The following is a 7,812-nucleotide window of genomic DNA, read 5'->3' on the forward strand; positions in this document are numbered from 1 at the left end:
TAATTTCGTCTATTTCCATGCCTTAAATGACATCTATGAGCTGTTGACTTCCAAATGTATCTTTTTAGTCTGAACTTCTTCACTGAGCACAGCAGTCTGTGAGGCAGTTCTGATTTTATGTTTCACAGATATTTCAAATGTAACATTTCAATCCAGCACTTTTATTCTACCCCTCGTCATCAGATATATTCCTACTCAATCTTTCCCACCTCAACCAACGGCATCACCATTTGCTCACACGGGATAGCTTGGCGGCCTTACTGATTCCCCTGCAGCCAGTCCATTAGCAAGTCCCGGGTGCTATTGATTCTCTTCTAAAATATATCTCGAACTCATCTGTTAGTTCAAGATATTAATATCAGTTGTAGATAGGGAGGAAAAATATTTACCATGTTATTCTCTGAGAGATTGAAGTCTTATGGATTATTTTCATGCTTCAAACTTACTATTTCGTATTTTTCACTTCCTCTTTATTACCGGCATTAATGAAGAGTAGGAACTGTAAGGTCCCCTGTGATAATTTAGGTTAGAGGTCAGAAAACTATGACCATAGTAAATAAAGTTTTACTGGCATCCAGCCAAGCCTAGTCTTTTACATATCGTCTATAGTTGTTCTCCTGTTACAATGGCAGAGTTGACTAGCTGTGACAGAGGCTATATGACCCACCAAACCTAAGATATTTACTATCTGGCCTTTCACAGAGAAGACTAATTTGCCAATTCCTGAATTAAATAAATGCTATAATGTTTTAAAGATGTGCAGTTTTGGTGTAAAAATTAAATTAGTGAATCTTTGGGTCATTATCATTCATTTTTTTCTACACCAGATGAGGCTACATGTCTCAGGGGATGTCAAGGCATGAGGGTCATGAATGGAAACTAGAAGTCTAGGGCAGCTATTTGATTTTCTCTCTGTCAAAAGGAATCTGTACGTTTTGCTAGTACCCCTAGGTGATGAGGGTTGACTGAATATTATAAATAAACATGAATATCAATATATTCAATGTTTGATGTTGCATATTGAAGTTAATTTTTCTTTCCTTTTCCAATTATACTCTACCTTCACATAGCAATGATTGATGGTAGAAAGTGTGAGAGACAAGGGTCCTAAGATCTAGACACCAGGTTCAAATATGTCTCTTATTAACTATTAATGTATCACGTTGATCAAGTTGTTTAAATTCTCTGATCCTCAATTTCTTCATTAATGAGATTGAGACTAAAAATACCTAATCACAATTTGTACAAAGAGGCTCTGGTTAAGATGATATGTTTGTAGAAGCCCATACAGATTTTGGCTGCTGGTATTATTTCTGGGATTATGACAAAACATTAAATATTATAATAGAAAGAAGTTGTCTAAAATTTGACCAAATGCTATGGGTGTAAATGGATATATCCACGAAATGAAAAAAGTCAGAGCTTTAACTCATACCATGTATATACATACACTCCAGATATATTAAAAAACTCTATTAGTATTCAAAAGTTAACAATTATAAAAGAATAGGGAAATATTTGTATAAATATTGAAATGGAGGAAGCTCTTCCTAGGCAAAGCCCCGAATACAGGAACCATAAAAGGAAGGGCTGACATTTTAATACATAAAATTTTAAAGTTTTAGAGTCATAAAATATGCTATAAACAAAATTAAAAGACTGTGAGAGTCCAGGTGCAGTGGCCCATGCCTGTAATCCCATCACTTGGGGAGGCTGAGGCAGGAGGATAGCTTGAGGTCAGGAGTTGAAGACCGGCCTAGTCAATATAGCAAGCCTCGTCTCTAGGAAAAACAAAAAAATTAGCTGGTCATGGTGGCTCAGATGCCTATAGTCTCAGGAGGCTGAGGCAGGAGGCTCACTTGAGCTAGGCATTTGAGGTTAAGATCTGAACAGATAATTCACTGAATCAGATGGCCAATAGGCATAATAAAAAGATGCTTAATTCACAAATAGAAATGCAAATTAAACTGAATTATCATGTTTCATCCAGACTAGTGAAAATATAAGCGTTGATAGTATTTAGTGTTCAGATGTGGGAAAAGACCTTTTACTTTGTGAAGATGTAAACTGGGTGGGTTTTTTGAGGGAAATTTGGCAGTTACTGGTAAAATTTAAAATGTACATACTCTTAAAGGAGCGATTTTACTTCTAGAAATCTTCCCTTTACAAATACTCACATAAGATGAAAATAATAATCACTACCTTAATAATATCTTCCATTTATTGAACGCTTTATGCCAGACTTTGTAGTAACATACGTTGTATTGTTATCTCATTCAAATCTCACGACAATCTTGAGAGGTACTGAGAGGGAGAGAGAATACAACATATATACACCCAAGTATAAGAATGGTGATTAAATGACAAGTAATTTTTTTGTGTGTACACTTCTCTTTACTTCTTAAATTGCTATCATGAATGCATATTGCTTTTGTGATTGTGTACGTTGTTACATAAGAAAAGAATATTATGAAAACCTAATTCATAAGCAACAAATGTGTTAACTATCAGGTTCCTTTTGGTTTTTAGAAACAGGGTCTTGCTCTGCGCCCAGGCTGGAGTGCAGTGGCACAATCATAGCTCACTGTAACCTTGAACTCCTAGGCTCAATTGACCCTCTCACCTCAACCTTCCAAGTAGCTGGGACTATAGGCTTGCCTCACCGTGTCTGCCTAAATTTTTAAAAAATATTTTGTAGAGATGGGATCTCACTATGTTTCCCAGGCTGGTCTCAAACTCCTGGCCTCAGGTGATCTTCCTGCCTCAGCCTCCCAAAGTTCTGGGCTGAGCCACCACAGGTGTGAGCCACCACGCCTCACCTCAATTTTGAGTTTAACAGTGGATTGCATAGGTTGAGACATACACAAGGACAATACAGATTCAAACTTCAGATAAGTTGCTATCTTACTGGGAAGAGAAAATGAAATATTTTGAACAACCTGAGACAATTTATACCACTAGCTAAATCATCTGGTGTAGATAACAGTTGCCATAGCAATCCAGAGAAGGACTCCTAGTACATACTTGTTTCTGTGACAGGCAGTCTCTAACTCTTGCTGCTCTGAATTTTTCCAATTTATATATCTGATGCTGCCTGTATAATCTCATTCCACCGCTGTAGCCATCAATTCATCTGCTTGAGCAGTTGACTCGTCAGTTTCTTCTGGCTCAAATTTAAGTCTGTATCAAGTGCTTTCCAATTAACATCACCACCTAGAGTAATGGCTGGCTACAGAGAGATTGTAGGAAAAGGTGGTGCTTTTAACTGCAAGGTTTTCTGACTCCATTTCTAGAAATACACTTCACCATTAAGTAGAACTTTCCTCTGTAATCTATAAATGGCAGTGCAGTATATTGGCTAAGAGAACAGACTCTGAGCTAGACTTTAAATACTGGCCGCACCACTTACTAGCTGTGTGACATTGGCAATTTACTTAACCTCTGCATTTTAATCTCTTCATCCTTAATAGATAATAGTAATAGTACCTTCATCTTGGGGTTGTAATGAAGATTAAGTGAGTCAATATATATAAAGTGCCTTAAATGACAATGTGTCTGGCACATGCTAAACATTCCCTAAGTACTAGCTACTGTAAATAGCCACCTTTATTAAATATTTACACCTTTTGGGGTTGCTTCCTCATCATGCAGTTGAGTATTTGCACATGGTTTGTTTGTTTCCTATAAATTGTACCCCTTACTTGGAGCTCCATTCTGGAAAGTCCCAACAGATAATTTTGCAGACTAAGCTAAGAGAGGGAAAGGGGTATGATACATGCCATCTACTCTCAAATGGTTCAGGAAAAAAATATGTGTATGGATAATATGTTAATAAGGTTGTTAAGTATGAAATGTCCAATTTCCTTAAGTGCTAAGTTTGACAGTTGATATCTCTGACATTTCACTTTGACACTTCTTGTTTTATTTTTATTGTGAAGGTACATACTCATTCTTTCCAATGCATGCTTTGGCTTATTGTTATCTTTCAAAGTTTTTTTTTTTTTTTAGAGCAATTTCTGTGAAAACACGGATAAATCAAAAGTTCGTATTATTTTCGAATATGAGTTCTGTCATGGAACAAATGCAGCACAGACAGCTCAAAATATCAACAAAGTATTTGGGAAGGATGTGGCTAATGAACGCATAATACGTGGATGGTTTGAGAAATTCCATTCTGGTGATTTTAATCTTGAAAATGAGCCACGTGGGCGACCTGCCACCAAGATGGATAATGATAAGCTAAAAGCTGTAGTGGAAGCAAATCCACCTCAACCTGTGAGTGAATTAGTATCAAGGTTTGATGTTACTATTCCAACAATATTGAACCATTTGAAACAAATTGGCAAGATAAAGAAGCTGGCTAGATGGGTTCTACATGAATTAAATGAGTGTCAGAAGAGAAATCATCTGGAAGCTTGCCTTTCTTTGCTGTCATGACATAAAGGAGAACCATATCTACACTGTATTGTTACCTGTGATGAAAAATGGATTCTTTTTGACAATCGCAAGTGTTTGGCACAATGGTTGGATAAAGATGAATTGCTGAAACACAGTCTGAAACCAAATATTCATCAAAAAAGGCTAATGGTGTCTGTTTGATGGTCCAGTGCTGGTATTATCCAATACAGCCTCATGATTCTGGTCAATGGATTATCATGGATGTCTACTGCAATCAATTGGATGAAATAAGGATGCTTGCCATTAAGCAGCTGAGATTGGTCAATAGAGACAGGCTAATCCTCTTGCAAGACAACGCTTGACCACATGTCACACAAACAATGCTGCTCAAACTACAGGGGCTGGACTTGGAAACTTTCTGTCATCCACCATATTCACCAGACCTTGCACCACCTGCCTACTACTTCTTCCAGGCTTTCCAAAGTTACCACTTCTTGCAAGGAAAAAATATTCAATTCTCAAAAAGCTGTGGAAAACACCTTTCACGATTTCATCTCCACTCTCTCTACAGGTTTCTTCACTGCTGGCATAAACAAGCTACCGTTAAGATTGCAAGCCTATGTCATTAGTTTAGGTACATACTTTGATTAATTGTACTGCTTCTTGTTTGAGACATAATAAACTACAATTTTGATTTGAAATCGGACATTTCATATTTAATGACCTAATATAAAATAGGCCTGGGAACATTCCTACCAACCTGACTCTAGGTGGCAGCTGAAATTTAGCACTGATGTCCCTGGCTTCAAGGATCAGGTTTTCAGTTATACCTGGGCTATGAAACTATGGCTTTGTGCATACCTCAATTCGACAAATTTGGGGTGAAAATCAAGTCAAGTGCAGTAGAAAAGAAGAGTTTTGGTGGCAGGTAACAGGAAGCAAATGAACAGAATCTACTAAACAAAGTTTTCTTACAAACTATTTTGACTAGCTAACAAGATTAGCTAGGTTATACCTGATTGTAAAGGAATACCATAAGAACTCAGAAATTTGACATACTTTTTTACTTGTTTGTCATGTAGACAGATGAAAAGAGCCATTTAAAAAAAACAAACAGATAAAGCAATAGTAGGATTAGAAAACATGTTATTATCCTACAGTCTCACTTTGCTTGATAAAGAGGTGCTTATCCACCATGAATATGAATCCAAACATTTGGATGGATATAAGAGAACCAAATGTAACAGAAACTTAAGATCATCTTTCCCTCTAAGATGAAAAATTGAATATTATATATTTTATTGGATAAAATGACTAAACATTTATAGACCCTGAGGTTGTATACTTTATGATGTGGGCTGCTGCAGCATTGCCATGATTGCTTCTTCAAATTGTTAATTTAATTTCTTTTTAATGCATATCTCCCACAGGGAGAGATTGTAGATTATTTCATTGTATCTATGAGTTTTCTGTAATTTTAACAAGTTCTATGACCAATGCAGATGTTTACTGAGGAAAAAAAAACAAAAGAAAATATAAATCTCTAAACCTCTTAGCTTTCAAGAAAGAACTTCACTGTAAAGTTGAATCTACAGTCATGGGATTGAGAAATGTTTTTTATATTGGAAAATCTTAAAGATCTTACTAATAGAAACAGTGTTCACTAACTCCACTTCTTGACTTTAAACAAACTGCGTGTCACGTTGGCTGAGTGATGCTGAAGCCTGAGCAGCCAAAGACACCATCTTATGACTCATTTCCTTTAGTTAGTCACTGAGTCATAACTCATCTTTGTTCATTCGGATCTACGCAAAAGGTCTCAATAAACTCCAAAGTACTTTACCTTCTTTTTAACTATTAATAGATAGGGAAGTATCTACATTCGCATTTCTTTCAAACTTATATTAAGTGACTTTGATCAGCAGCAACATGAGATATCCTTAAACATGTAATAGAGGGTTCTCTTTTTCTTTATTTTTATTTGAATTATGTATTTATTTATTTTTTATTTCAGCATATTACATGGGTACAAATGTTTAGGTTACATAAATTGCCTTTGCCTCACCTGAGTCAGAGCTTCAAGCGTGTCAATCCGCCAGACTGTGCATCGCATCCTTTAGGTGTGAATATACCCATCCCCTCCTCCCCCCTCCCACCTTCCGATACCTGATGAATGTTATTACTAAATGTGCACGTAAGTGTTGATCAGTCAATACCAATTTGATGCTGGGTACATGTGGTGCCTGTTTGTCCATTCTTGTGATACTTCACTTAGTAGAATGGGCTCTAGCTCTGTCCAGGATAATAGAAGCAATGCTAGATCACCACTGTATTTTGTAGTTGAGTAGTATTCCATGATATATATATACCACATTTTCTTAATCCACTCATGTATTGATGGGCACTTGGGTTGTTTCCACATCTTTGCAATTGTGAATTGTGCTGCTATAAACATTAAAAATATGGAACACTTCAAGAATTTGTGTGTCATCCTTGCATGGGAGCCATGCTAATCTTCTCTGTGTCGTTCCAATTTTAGTATACATATGTGCTGCCGAAGCGAGCATGGTTCTCTTTTTGTTCGTTTGCTTTTCTTATAAACTTTTTCTCCTTCAAACTCTTTCTAGACTTTACATTACACTTTCTGCTTTCAACACAACACAAGCAAATGAATTTTTTTGATTGGAACCAATTTGAAGATTACCCATGCCTGAGATCAAGTTTTAAAACTGAGAAAAAATCCAGTCCCTTTCAACGGTTACTTCCCGTTAGCTACCTGACAATTACTTCCCCCACTTCCTGGATTCAGTTTCTGAATCAAAGTAATAATTTTCTCCTCTGTGCTTGTGCTTGTTTGTAATGAACAAAAAACGGCCTCCTTAATCTGAATGAACGTCATTTGGAGGTAAGAAATGAACTCTAAGAAAGGATGAGACCTGGGGCTAAGATAGCTTCAGCCTTGACTCGTTACAAGAGTCTATACAAAGCCATTTTGGAGAACACATCCCATAGTTTCTCCTTCTTCAAAACAGTAATGACATTATTTTGTGAACATTTAAAATTCTTGAGTGATGATCAGAAGCATAGACGGGAGAGATGAGGGTAAGCAGTCGTTCTCCTTGAGCACATTCTGCAAATGCGGCTCCTTTTCAAACAACGTGTTTATGAAGCATAATGTGCTAGAAATAATAGGTAAGGCTGTGCTGAGAACATGTTAGAAAAAGCAAGACTGTGAAACAGAGAGAAGGTAGTTACAGGGGCCACGGAGAGATACATATGTTGCCCTGCCAACCAAGGACACAGATCCCCGTCCCCCAGCCCTGCCCAATTCCAAGGATTGCTCCCTCTGGAGTTAGAATCCAACTGTGCCTTAAATGACAACGTGGGTGTATGAGGTAATAGGTGATCTCCTTC

The 7,812-nt window shown here is 37.0% G+C and overlaps 1 non-coding gene across 1 annotated transcript; it reads right to left on the bottom strand.

Moving 5' to 3' along the window:
* Nucleotides 1-6,854: 6,854 nt before the first annotated feature.
* LOC138387885 (U6 spliceosomal RNA) lies at nucleotides 6,855-6,965 on the bottom strand. Its single transcript, XR_011234004.1, has one exon. It is a non-coding gene; the product is annotated as a U6 spliceosomal RNA (small nuclear RNA).
* Between the last annotated feature and the right edge of the window lie 847 nt (nucleotides 6,966-7,812).

Source organism: Eulemur rufifrons, chromosome 1 (genome assembly GCF_041146395.1).
Source record: "Eulemur rufifrons isolate Redbay chromosome 1, OSU_ERuf_1, whole genome shotgun sequence".
NCBI classification, from domain to species: domain Eukaryota; kingdom Metazoa; phylum Chordata; class Mammalia; order Primates; family Lemuridae; genus Eulemur; species Eulemur rufifrons.